Below are 14453 nucleotides of genomic sequence, written 5' to 3'. Positions count from 1 at the left end.
TATGTTTAGCTCACCTCGGCCTTCGGGTCCGCCTTTAGTTTAGTTTTTCCTCTGGCTTTCTTTATTCAGTGGTTTCTGTTCACTTATATTTTTTCATTAAATTGTTATTAATTTAACCACCCTGTTTTTGCCTGCTGCTTGGGTTCACATGCCTGCATCTGACAATTAGAGTGTGTGACTTTATTTTATAGATGAGTAGTGTATATCAGCTGTGCTTTTACCTGTTTTTTTTTTTTTTAAACCCCAGTGTTGAGAACTGTTGGTTAAATGAGGTGTAGAGTTTGTCTAATTTTCTGGTGAGGTAGCAACAGAACAATTCTTTCTATAAATCAGCAGCAGCTATGAGATTTCAAAGTGCATTACCTGCCTTTTTATAGTCATTGTTCATTGTCTCTTCTGCCATTTTCCTTGCAGAGAGCCTGTTCTCCCTTTGTAAAAAGTATGACTCGGTGTGGTTTGTTGATGTGTCATTGAAGACATCAGTTGGTCCAGATGATCCCAATCTGAAGACAAAAGGTAATAATGAACTACCCAGGTTTAGCACAGCCATTATCCAAGTTTAGTATCACTGAGACACTTTTTTTTTTTTTTTTTTTTTTTTCTTCCCCCTCATTGTGGTAAAAAGTGAATGTCTTTCCTATGTGCTGAAGATGTAAATTAAATTATAATAAGCTTACCTTGAGTCTCTTGTGCTGGAAAAGAGAAATGTTTTAGAATTGGGTACCATCTAATCAAAGCTTTTTTTTTAAAAAAAAAATGCAACATGAAAACAATTTTGATTTTTAAGGACATTCCTGAAGAGCTCAGTCATGATTCCAGCTGTACTTAACCTCATCTCGAGCTATATATTGCATAAACATGCCATTCAACCCCCTTACTGACTATATTTCAGCAGCTATACAGATGGCAACAACACCGCTTGAATGCATCTTTGTTTGACTGACTCTTTGGTCAGGATGGGATGTCAAATCAACAACTGAAGTTACACCATGCTGAATATTTTCCTCTGCAAAATGCTCTCGACACACAGTTCAAATGTCCTCCAAACATTTTTAATACATGTAGAATATCAGCATGCTCATACTTTATTTAAATGCAATCAAAACTCTGGGATTCTCCAAATGACATCTCTAAGAATCTCATGAAAGATGTTTCTCAGTTTTCCATGAAAATGTTTATGGCAGTCTGAAATGCCAAGCACAGCCAAAGGAGAGAGGAAATGATCCCATAAACTCTCAAGCCCAGATAACTAAACCCATCCAAAAAAGGTAACAACTCTAGCAGTGACCTTCAAAATTTGTTCATTATTGCCTGTGGATGTTGGAAGGGTTTATTTAGATTCTTTGCTGAGATATTCAAGTGGAAGTGCAAAACTTGACAGCTTGGCAATAAAAGTCACACCATTGAAAATAAAAGGACATTTTGCTTACAAAAGCTTACACCACCAGTAATTGTAATATGAACATCCTTATAATGAATTGCATCACAGATTAACACAGTTGGCAAATTAAATGGAAGTACCCTAAGATGTTCAGCTCAGCACATCTACAGGTCAACATCTTTGGACCTCTGTTGGAGGAATGAACATCATTATTCCAAATGATATGCTCTAATTATTTTCCTTGATGACAATGGTGTAGAACATTTTCTAAGACACTAGTGCATAGTCTCTCAGAGGCTTACAGCTCAGCTGAGGTTCAGCAATTTCAACAAAATTAATGTAGTCCACAAAATTTGATTTGTTTTAGGGAATGTACTATAATTACTAAGTCCTTCTAAAAATGTGTTTCATTACTTTTGTGTTACTTCACAGCATCACCTTAGATATATTGACAAATGCCAGTGTATATATACACTAACGTTCAAAAGTTTGGGGTCATTAGAAATGTGTTTTTTTTTTTGTTTGTTTTTTTGAAAAAGTTTTTCAATGAAGATGGCATTAAATGAATCAGAAATCCAGTCTAGACACTGTTATGGTAAATGACTATTCTAGCTTCAGACAGCTGATTTTTTTTTTTTTTTTTTTTAATGAAATATCTCCATAGGGGTACAGAGAAACATTTCCAGCAACCACCACTCCTGTGTTCTAATGCTACATTGTGTTAGCTAATGGTGTTGAAAGGCTAATCGATGATTAGAAAACCCTTGTGCAATTAATTTGGTGCATGAATAAAAGTGAAGTCTGTGGAAACATGAAATTGTTAGGGTGACCCCAAACTTTTGAATGGTAGTGTAATTTCCAATTAATAATGGAACATTAAAGTTAACATGCATCACATATTGTCACATCTGTTTACTAATGAGAAAGGCATACATGTGATAGTCATGAATATGTCAAGGAGAAAAGGCAGTTACACCAACCTGAAGAGGGTTCTGCGGGATTAAAATATTGCTGTATACTGTTAAAATTATCATTTAGAACCTCTTAAATATACTGTAGTTAAAATTGTTTAATATGTTGTAAAAAAAAGGCAAAACTTTGAGACTATATGAATATTGAGGGATCTGTGAGCCGAGAGGTGGCCAGGATCTGCGGTCCACTTGTTTAGACTTTATCGTGTTTGATTTCTCATGCCTGCAGGAGCCGGAAGGGAGAACTGGGCACCATTCGGACTGAAGTTGCCGAAGGAGCATTACATGATATGCGCTGCTATTTTTCGTCCACTTCTGCAGGTGTGATCTCGAAATATAGTTTTCGGGGAGTTTGTATAAGTTGTATTGATTGTAGTGGTCAGTGGCGGCTCCTGACAAATTTCTCGGGGGGGGCAAAAGTTGCAATGATGGCTAAGTTGACCCATTAAATTAGTATAATAATAAATAAGTCAGTCAGCTTTACATTGTCACGTTTCCTTGTTTAATTTGGTCTATCTAGACCATCCTCAAAACTGCAATTAATCCAAGATTTTGAGAACATATTTGGCTGGAAAATGCAATGAATACAGCTACTTACAATTACACATTTGGAGAGGACAACATAACACAGCTCACCATTCAAGAACATGAATGAGTATTCATCACTTGTATTGAAATTTAGCACGCCTCTCTTTCAAACAAGCAAAGCGATCAATCACCCTCTCATTGAAATCAGGCATGTTCCTGACAAGCTCTCCATGGAAAGCATTCCCAATGCATTCAAACGTTCCTGTCCCATTGTATTTCGCAGGAATGTCTTGATTCTCTTTAAGTTGGCGAAACACCTCTCAGCTTCAGCTGTTGTCATCGGAGTGGTGATGAGGATGTTCAGCCAACCAACACTATTATTTCTGTTATAGAAGTGTGTGTGTGTGACTGTGTTGGAGAGTATGATGGGGGCAGGAGTTGGGAGGGATGTGGGGCATTGTCTTTTTTGTTTGTTTTTAACTTTTTAAGCACTTTGTGTTTATGTATGAAAAGTGCTATAGAAATAAACTTTGATTCAATAGCGCCACAGTCTCAGAAGGTTTCCTGGAGATTGTAGCTCTGTAGAACCTGGTACAGTGCCAGTGCACCACAGCAGCCCCTGAAGTCTGGACTTTTGTAGATGAAAGCTCAGTCCTAAGCCTCTCCTTGTGTAGCATAGGATATGCCCTCACGGTGGTATTCAGAGCCTCTTCAGGGAATGTTTTCAGATGCTGGTCGAACAGCTCTGCCTCTAGCAGCACGGCACTCACAAGGTGGCTGGTGAAGGAGAACCTGTCTTTGGCATGGCCCAGGATTGTCACAGATCTGTTAAAATTATGAAAATGTATAGTCAGTAACACACAATTGTAAAAACAAAACACACACTCTCGTATACTGTATGTACTATAAATTTAAAGTATATATAATTCTACTGGTGTTGGCAAGATTGTGGCCATGATTTACTGTATCTCCTGCCTCACAATTCCAAGGGATTCATTTTTGTTATTCTTGCAAACTTATGACCGTATCCTTGTGTGAGTATAATGGACAAGTAATGGGTGAGTAAAACAGCCATCCATTACTGAATCTAACTCTGTAAAAGCAGAGTTTGTGACTTTATCACTTGGTTCTAACACTTGAGTGTGCCTACACAATTGGTCAGTAAGTAATGCAGATGCCTCTGCTTCTCTTGTTCTCCTTGATCTTGTCGTACCTGGTACTTCTTGCTGCTGCTGTTGAAAGCTTTGGTCCCTGGAGGGAGACGGATAAAAAGTGTCAAAATATGAATGAGACAGTATGTCAATGTGATTATTAATAATTACTCTTTAAAAAACAGTAGGTAATAAAAAGGTGACAATGGCTCATTATGTCACAGTACCAGTTGTATTTTTGTTAGTTTGTATTTTATAGTTGCATGGTTTTGTTTGGAGTGTTCATTTTGTTGTTTTTATTTGTAGTTGCATGGGTTTATTTTGAGTGCATGTTTACTGGGTGTAGTGATCTTTCTTTTTTGTGAGTACAGCTGGGACTGATTAGATGGAGACTGCCATTGATTGGACAGAGCTACCTGAGCTGATGAAGAAAAGAGGGACACGCGTGTGAGAAAGGAGCGCGGGGGGAGAGGAAGCAGAGGAGTGACAGAGAGGGGCCGCGAGGAGAACTGGGGACAGACGGGGACAAAGTGGAGTGACACAAGAGTGGGCCGAGAGAAAAAAGGTCTCCGCTACACGCAGTAAAGGGCGCCGATTCGAGGGGAGAGGACGGAGGCGGACTGAGTCGGGTTGTGGCTGCACGGAGACAGGAGCTGAGGGCTGAAGGAGCGATGAACGCCGAGGAGGATTGATACAACGCAGATTCCCAGATAAGTGAAGGGACGCGAGCCATCCTACCCAGCAGTGTGTGTGTGGTTGGTTGTTTTTCTGGTGTGCCGAAAATTGAGTGACGCTCCCTCTTCCACAGCGCTGCAGTATGTCGGGACCAGCCGTGAGGAGGACTCGGAGGTACGGAGGCCAAGGAGGAAGTGTGCTGCACGTCACTCATCAACCTGCGTCCCCTGCCCCCAGAGAAGAATCCCCCCAAAAAAGGCTATTGCACCAGCCAAGATAAGCATAGCCTCAAAAAGACCCGTGTGCCCTGGTTTATTCAGTTTGATGCTTCCTAACAGGACTGTTTTAATAGATCTCTGTAGGATTTTAGTCCATGTTGTTAAGAAATTATTTTATCTTGGGTTGTTGTTTTAAGACGTAGGAAATAAATTTCCCTTATTGCTTACTCCATGTTTGGGTGTCTCTGTTTGTTTTAAACAGTGGAAATGAAGTCTTTTGACTGTTGGTAAAAAAATTACTTGAATCTGTGCAGTCTATATGACAGTACGATTATTCTGGCGTTGTCGGCAGGACACCAGCTCCACTGTTTATATAAAAAAAAATGGACACAGCTCAGTAGTATTAGTTCTCCAACGGTTGCTCAGTTTGATGCCATGGTTCCTGGGGGCTGCTTGGATACCTAAAGTTTCTGGTGACAAAACAAAATTTATAGAATGGAAGAGTCAGGTGGAGGCCATGCTGAGGGCGCAAGGACTGCAACAGCAGGCTGATCTTATTCTAGGTGCCTTAGAAGGAGCGGCCAAACGAGAACTGCAGCTCATTAGCCTTAGAGACAAAAATACTGGACAGAAGGTGCTAGATGTGCTGCAGAGACTTTATGCCAGACCTGCCTCTAAAGCTTAGCTGCGGGTTAGTGTTTTTTTTTTTACTGTAGACAGCAATCCACTGAAAATGTAAATGCTTTTATACTCAGACTGAGGGAGTCTTTCAGCAGATGGCAGGAACGGGATGAAGAAGGAACAGAAGAAAGTGATTATCTACTGCTGGACCAGTTGATGGTCGGTCTCCAACCTGGATCAGTTAAACAAGAGCTAAGCAGGCAGATGAGGCGGAACCAACGTATGACCTTTGATAACTTGTGCAAAGAGGCTCAGGCCCTCGAACTGGAATTTCAGGAGGGGGAGGAGGCCGTTCTGTCACAGAGGGTTGCTGTCCCAAGAAATGCAACGATGAACATGTAGCAGTTAAAAGGATAGGTACGAGCTGAACTACAGCAGGAGTTGTGGGGAGAGATGAGGAAGGAGATAGTGGAGCAGATCAAGTCCCTTTCAACCAACTTAATGGGAGAGGTAAAAGCACATCTATCATCCAAAGAAGTGCCTCTAACTACTAATACTTTCCCTTCCAGTTGTCAATTGCAATTTATTCACCTAAAAGGGAATCTAATGAAAGGGCAGGATAATTGTTGCTTTGCACATGCTGCAAGTGCTTGTGGAATGTCGCAAATTTGCTTCTTAGTAAACATTTTGATACTGAAAAGTTTTGACTAAATATTTGGATGAAAATCCATCCAATACAATGTGCATGCAGGAGGTTTTGGGGTTCTTAGGTGATGATATACACTACTTCTCAAAAGTTTGGACACACCTTCTCTTTTAATAGTTTTTCTTTATTTTCATGACTATTTACATTGTAGATTCTCACTGAAGGCATCAAAACTACAAATGAACACAACCAGAATTGTGCCATAAATAAAATGGTGTGAGATAAGTCAAAACATGTTTAATATTTTAGATTCTTCAAAATACCTTTTGCTTTGATTACTGCTTTGCACACTCTTGGCATTCTCTCTGAAATAGTTGTCCAACAAACCCAGAGATGCTGAGCACTTGTTGGCCCTTTTGCCTTCACTCTGTGGTCCATCTCATCCCAAACCATCTGGAGAAGGTTTAGGTCAGGTGACTGGGGAGGCCAGGTCATCTGATGCAGCACTCCATCACTCTCCTTCTTAGTCAAATAGCCCTTATACAGTCTGGACGTGTGTTTGAGGTCATTGTCCTGTTGAAAAATAAATGAGGGGTCAACTTACGCAAACTGGAAAGGACGGTATGTTGCTGCAGGATGCTGTAGTAGCCATGCTGGTTCAATGTGCCTCAAATTTTGAATAAATCCCCAACAGTGTCATCAGCAAAGCACCATCACACCTTCTCCTCTATGCTTCATGGTGGGAACCAGAGGCATCACTAGGTTTTAAGGACAGGGTGGGCTTAGCCCCCAGGAGATGAACAGGATGTGAGCGAACATTTAATTTTACAGCTAACAAAAACTGAGAAATTGCTTTTCCACATTAAGATTTAGATTTATTCAGAGATACTTTACTGTGTAAATGTGGCCATGACTTTTGCTCACAACACAATAACTCAGAGCTGCCAAGTTGTGAGCAGACCTCAGAGTGAGATTTGGTTTGTGCAGGATGTTGATGGGGGGTCTGGGGGTCCTCCCCCAGAAAATTTTGAAAATTACTGATCCTATTTCCTGCATTCTGGTATATTTTATGAGCATTTTGTTAAAATCTTATTATAGAGGGATAATAAAAAAATATTGAGCTAAAAACAGGGCAAAAAAAAAAAAAACTGCAACGGCAGGCACTATTGAAAATAGTTCTTCATGTAAAATATGGATGAAAGTTCTGTGGCTGGATGTGCACAACACATTTCAGCATTTTCCATAAATATCTGCATAACTGAAATAACTCCAGCAACCACTTGTAACATTTGTCTTGGAGGATTCTAATGCACAACAGCTTCAATTTGACCACATCAGCCAACTAAACAAAAAGTGCTTAAGCAAAAGCAAAACATCTTTATAACTTAAATGATCTATTCACTGAACAGAATTACAATCACACACTAAACTCTGTCTCACAGGAGCAGGGTGACATGGACTAAAATCAGGACTAAACCAGGTCTGACTTCACAGGAGCAGGGTATCATGGACTAAACCCAGGACTAAATGAATGAATAACTTATTAACGAGGCCCAAAAATAAATAATAATGACTGTCAACTCAGAATAAATGGCAAAATTGTAAACAGGAACAGGAAAAGAACAGGGAAAAATTAATTTTTGTGAGCCATGTTGTACTCCCTGGTGGCTTTTTTTGAAGCCTTGATGATCTCTGGGGTGGGTTCCCATTTATTGCACGGCTCCAAACCATCCATTTTAATAGTCATAATAGAAGAGAGTGTTCCCTCTAGAGCCACAGTGCTCCTGGGGCCTGTTTCACGAAGCAGGTTCACTGAAAACTCTGAGTTTCTTAACCCTGAAATGAGGGAAACTCAGAGTTTTCCGTTTCACGAAGCGAGGTAACTTAACCCTGAGACAGAGGGGTAATTCTAGCCTGTTTCACAAAGAGGGGTAACTTAAACTCTCGGTCAGTTACCGCAGTAACAGACTCTATGAGTTGAACCTGGTCGGCAGCAGGTTTACCTGAGAAAACCTCGAGTTTCTTTCTGTCTCCGCCCTCTTTCAGCCACACACGCTGTTTGATTTCCTCATTCATTCAGTCAGTAAGCGAGCGAGTTTTGGCATAGAACAGCTTTTATTAACGATCCAGTGGATAAAGGATCAGCATTACTGCACAGATAATTAAATATTCGTCGGTAGATTGTTATCAGACCGAGCATAAATGTTCTCGCATTTCCGGACAATTATCGGTTTGAGCGGTACAGTTTCGTAATCGTTTCAAGTCCATAATCTACATAAACAACCTAATCCGTCCTTACATTTACATTACCAGCCGCAGTCATGCTCTCACATCCAGCAGATATTGTGTGTTGCGCTGCGGTTCTTTGCAAATGGAAGTTTTTATATGATGTCGGAGATGCAGAGCACTACAGTAAGACAACTGTATGCAGGACAGTCAGAAAAGTTTTCCTGGCTGTGAAATGACTTTTACTCATCATTGTGGACACATACCTGTCAGAACATCAAGAGGAGTTCCACAGAATTGCAGGTGAATGATGTAGAGATCTGTTACATTCATTTTAAATCATATTCTGTTAATGACATTGTGCTGCAGCCTCAGACTGGGATTAGTCATTTTAATTTCTTTTAGGATTTCCCAGTGTGATTGGCTGCATAGATGCACACACATCCCCATCACAGCTCCCTCACATCATGAATAGGAAGTCCATTCACAGCATAAATGTGCAGGTAGGCTACAGGTAGACTGACTACTGTTTCTAAATGTTAAAGACTGCATCATAGTTCAACATCTGTCATTCTCTGCACTGTCCAGATCATATGTGATGCTGCATACATCATTTCTAATGTGGAGGCCAAGTGGTCTGGGTCTGTTCATGACTCCAGGATTTATGGAGAGTCCAACCTGAGCAACAGACTGCAGCATGGTCAGCAGCATAAAGATTTTCACAATAGAATTCTCTTGTCTCCCTCCTTTAATATGCTCTGATGTATCCACTATACATTACAGGAGAGTTTGATGGCCTTCTGCTGGGTGACAGGGGTTACCATGCCAACCCAGGCTGATGACCTCTGTCGTTCAGTATAGCCTTCTTTAACCCTTGCCTCAGGTTAAATCAGGACCAGCTCTCCGTTTAAAGGGTCAGATTCTATCTGCCTATTAGTATTCCACCTAACAGGTTTCAGCAGAATAATTAAGCTGGTGTCGAGGAATACTCGCCTAGGTCCTAACTGTCTTCTTCCAAACGTCTTACCCCTCTTACTCCAATAAATACTCTCTTACTAAGCAGCCCTCCTAAGTAGTAGAATTGATTTATTGAACACGTTTGTTAACGACAGCTTTCCTCTTAAAACTGTGGCACTTGTTGATATTCCTAGGTTCGTTTTAGAGGTTTGGATAACTAACCCCAGGGGTAATGTTTAAATAACTAGTTGGATTAAAGTAACCTTTAAGAACCATTAGATTTAATGCACACAATCAACTTAACTTTTTACCACTATGCAGAATAGGTGAATCATAATCATTTCATTAGACTTCTCTTTAAATGCAATATAGCGTTTTATTAAGCAATTATTAGCAGGGGCACAGCATTATTCATGATTAAACAATTTAATTATTTCTGATTATTTCTAACTTAACTAAACTAAACTAAGCTGAGCGTACCTAAGAATCTTCTCTAATTAGTAAATTTAGGAGAGAGAGCGGACAGCCAGGCCTTAGCTGCCACGCCCGGTCTTCACCTGCATCTAGTTGAACTCCTCCGTGGACCAGCAGACTCGGTATGAAGTCTTCTTTGTGGGCAGAGGGTGTTCTTCATAGGCAGGGGGAGTGGAGAGGTCCCGATAGCCAATCGTTGGTCTGGCAGTTATCTTTAGTAGCAGCTGGAACACAAGTGCGGGCGTCTCAGCTGTCTTCTCAGTCGGATGGTGGTGGTGGAAAGCCCCCGTCTCATCAGGCTGTGGTGGGTCACTGGGTCCTCCAGCCCCTGGAGTGGAGCAGCCCTCTGCTGCTGCCTCCTGTGCCTCTCTGGATGCCATGGGTGCTTGCCTCTCTTCATCTCTTTGGACAACTGCAGACCTCTCAGGACTCTCTGTCTGGCAGAGTGTGGTCTTCGCTTGTTGAACAAAGTCAGAAAAAGACTTTGCCTCCAACGATGTTCTCAGCGAACTCTGGAGCCTAAGTCCCGCGTTGTCTTCACGTCTCTTGGGCAAAAGGGTCCGGTGAAGATTCTTCAGAACTCTGGCGATGCTCCCCGGCAGCTCCGGCGAGCAGCATCTCCCCCCTCCAGGGGAGAACTCCGAATTCAGTGTCTGTGTCTCTGGGTTTTATACCCTAGCTCGACTTCAGCTTAGCACATACACATTTCTACACACAATTCTAACTAATAGGTACGCCCAGGTAATTAATTCATAGGTTTAAGACACAACCTTCTTCCTATCACGCATACATCATTCTTTCCATCTTTTCTGTTAACACATCCACTTATTACACACACTTCAGTTGTCATGACAATGTAGGCCTGAGCCCATCCTGTCATCCTGTGGAAACTCCAAGTTCCTCATTTCTGAGGAGACTTCTGCTTTTCCCATCCTGTCTGCATACAGCTCAGAACAGCACAGATTACTTCCATTCAAAACTCACTTAGTTACACTGAATCACTTCTTTAAATCATTTTTCTTAGCATGATCAAATAACTTATTTTAAATCATTCTTCTATAGCAATCATCATTTCAGAATATATATCAGCCTATTAAAATCATTCTTGCATCAAGCATAAGCATAATCATGTGGTTAACTTATATAGTTTCTCATTTTAACTTTTCATTGGTTTGCTTAAAGCTTTTATTTAGGTGGTGGTTGCTCCTGGGATCTCAAATAACTAGGCCCCACTTGACACCTCATACCCTGACCCTGAACCAGGCCCCCAACAGAACATCAACCGGGCTCACTGCAGGACCAGAGCCCAGGTGGAGATGACCATTGGCCTGTTGAAAGCCCATTTCCAGTGCCTACATCTCCTCAGGGTGACCCCTGAGAGGGCCTGTGATATGACTGTGGCATGTGTTGTTCTTCATAATATTACCACTATGAGAGGAGAGCAACACCCTGCCCTACAAACTGAAGACCCAGATGATGACCCCATCCACCTGCAGCTATGCAGGACAGCAGAGCAGTCAGAGACACCGTATGCAATAATCACTTTAGAGTTTAAGTCACCATCATCACCACCACAGCAAATAAAGACATGATACACATTTCATTTGGTCTTCTTTATTTCCTACAAATAAAAGATAGTTCAGTTAATGTTCCAATAGTTAACATAATTCACCTGTGACCATCACCCATCTCTAACTTGTGCTCCAGTATTTCAATTTCCAGATCTGCCCTCCTAATCTGTTTTTTGGATTTTTCTCAGCAAATGCAGTTTGTAAATCTGTTTTACTGATAACTGGGAATACATAGAGGACATTAAATTATACAGTTGCACATGAATTCCACAGAATGAAGCTCTGGTGTTTCCTGAACATCCATCTCACTGTGTCAGTCTGTGCAGTGGAAGCTGAGGGACCATCCTGCTGCTGTCCAGCCATGATCTGTTAAAAAGGATGAGAATGTGCAATACTTCAGTGTAGGCTAAATGTCACACTCTATATTCCACCTAAAATCTGAATGGGAAGAGAACTATCAGTAACATACCTCTGTATAAAACTTAAACTACCATTTGGATAAATGTTTGGAGTATTGCCTACTTACAGTTACAAGGCCTTTTGTGGTGTGAAGGGGCCAAAAGACAAAAAAAGACACAAAAGGGAACTAAATATCTATCTATCTATCTATCTATCTATCTATCTATATATATATATGTATATATATATATATATATATATATATATATATATATATATGCATTCATGACCTTTTATACCACCGTTTTACAGGCATCTACTATGCCGGCTTGTTCACTTTCACATAGAGAGACACGAGAGTTCTTTTCTTTTACTGGGGTTTACTGAGGTCTTGGGTCTTGTACACCACAGCACACCACCGTAGAACTGGTGGGATAAACAAAAGATGTACATTTTAACACTTAGCTTCTGCACATACAGGTAAAAGCCAGAAAATTAGAATATTTTCATAAACTTGATTTATTTCCGTAATTGCGAACAAAAGGTATAACTTTTACATTATATGTAATCATTGCACGCAGACTGATGCACTTCAAATGTTTATTTATTTAATTTTGATGATCATAGGTGGCAACAAATGAAAATCCGACATTCCGTGGGTCAGAAAATTAGAATATTGTGAAATGGGTCAAGTTTGAAGACACCTGGTGCCACCCACTAACCAGCTGATTAACTCAAAACACCTGCAAAGGGCTTTAAATGGTCTCTCAGTCCAGTTCTGAAGCTTACACAAACATGGGGAAGACTTCAGATTTGACAGCTGTCCAAAAGGCAACCATTGACACATTGCACAAGGAGGGCAAGACTCAAAAGGTTATTGCTGAAAAGGTTGGCTGTTCTCAAAGCTCTGTGTCCAAACACATTAATGGAGAGGCAAAGGGTAGGAAAAACTGTGGTAGGAAAAAGTGTACAAGCGACAGGGATCACCGCGCCCTGGTGAAGATTGTGAAAAAAAACCCATTCAAAAATGTGGGGGAGATTCACAAGGACTGGACTGCTGCAGGAGTCAGTGCTTCAAAATCCACCACCAAGAGACGCATGAAAGACATGGGTTTCAACTGCCGCATACCTCGTGTCAAGCCTCTTTTGAACAAGAAACAGCGCGCAAAGCGTCTCACCTGGGCTAAGGAAAAAAAGAGCTGGACTGCAGCTGAGTGGTCCAAAGTTATGTTTTCTGATGAAAGCAAATTTTGCATTGCCTTTGGAAATCGAGGTCCCAGAGTCTGGAGGAGGACAGGAGAGGCACAGGATCCACGTTGCCTGAAGTCTAGTGTGAAGTTTCCACCATCAATGATGGTTTGGGGTGCCATGTCATCTGCTGGTGTCGGTCCACTCTGTTTCCTGAGATCCAAGGTCAACGCAGCCGTCTACCAGCAAGTTTTAGAGCACCTAATGCTTCCTGCTGCTGACCTGCTTTATGGAGGTGGGGATTTTATGTTCCAACAGGACTTGGCGCCTGCACACAGTGCCAAATCTACCAGTGCCTGGTTTAAGGACCATGATATTTCTGTACTCAATTGGCCAGCCAACTCGCCCGACCTTAGCCCCATCGAAAATCTGTGGGGTATTGTTAAGAGGAAGATGCAGAATGCCAGACCCAAAAATGCAGAAGAGCTGAAGGCCACTATCAAAGCAACCTGGGCTCTCATAACACCTGAGCAGTGCCAGAAACTGATCGACTCCATGCCACGCCGCATTAATGCAGTCATTGAGGCAAAAGGAGCTCCAACCAAGTATTGAGTACTGTACATGCTCATATTTTTCACGTTCATACTTTTCAGTTGGCCAACATTTCTACAAATCCTGTTTTTGTATTGGCCTCAGGTAATATTCTAATTTTCTGACCCACGGAATGTCGGATTTTCATTTGTTGCCACCTATGATCATCAAAATTAAATAAATAAACATTTGAAGTGCATCAGTCTGCGTGCAATGATTACATATAATGTAAAAGTTATACCTTTTGTTCGCAATTACGGAAATAAATCAAGTTTATGAAAATATTCTAATTTTCTGGCTTTTACCTGTACACAAATTGGATATAACAAAACACACAAATACATACCACTTTGGCCTGCTAGTGAAAACAAACTGGTGGGCTTCAAAATGCTTATTTTTCTTATTAATCACTGAAATTGGCTCGCTGTCGGTACACGTCTGCTGGCTACTGCCTCGCATTGCGTTAAACAGGAAGTGACCCTTCTTTAACCCTAAATTTAGTTACTAAATATCACATTTTAGATTGGCCTATATATTAAATATTATTTCTGATTTGGCCCTATTAATTAGCTAGAAATATTAGGAAAACAAAAATAAGTGTATATAAAAAACCCAAAACGTTATCTTTTAAACTTTCTTAATACATTAGCTCCGCCTAGTGGTGAAACATGAGAACATACATATTCAACTGCAGTCACACTCCCACCATCACACTACTTACTGTATGTGTGATCCTAAATAGAACTTAACACACCAAAGAACTTAGCAAATATTAGCAATACACATCACTTTTTAGTCCTTACTCAGCCTCAAGTAAAAGGATGGTCTTGTGTATTGGCCTTTCTAAAACTGTTTT

At 40.8% G+C, this 14453-nt stretch overlaps 1 long non-coding RNA gene across 1 annotated transcript; it reads left to right on the top strand.

Annotated features, from left to right (window-relative positions):
- The first annotated feature begins 2579 nt into the window (after positions 1-2579).
- On the top strand, positions 2580-5151 carry LOC127534053 (uncharacterized). Its single transcript, XR_007941996.1, has 2 exons — positions 2580-2673; positions 4403-5151. It is a non-coding gene; the product is annotated as an uncharacterized LOC127534053 (long non-coding RNA).
- The last annotated feature ends 9302 nt before the right edge of the window (positions 5152-14453 follow it).

This window comes from Acanthochromis polyacanthus, chromosome 5 (assembly GCF_021347895.1).
Source record: "Acanthochromis polyacanthus isolate Apoly-LR-REF ecotype Palm Island chromosome 5, KAUST_Apoly_ChrSc, whole genome shotgun sequence".
NCBI lineage: Eukaryota > Metazoa > Chordata > Actinopteri > Pomacentridae > Acanthochromis > Acanthochromis polyacanthus.
The sequence above is the reverse complement of the archived record's forward strand: the minus strand, read 5'-3'. Positions and strand labels throughout refer to the sequence as shown.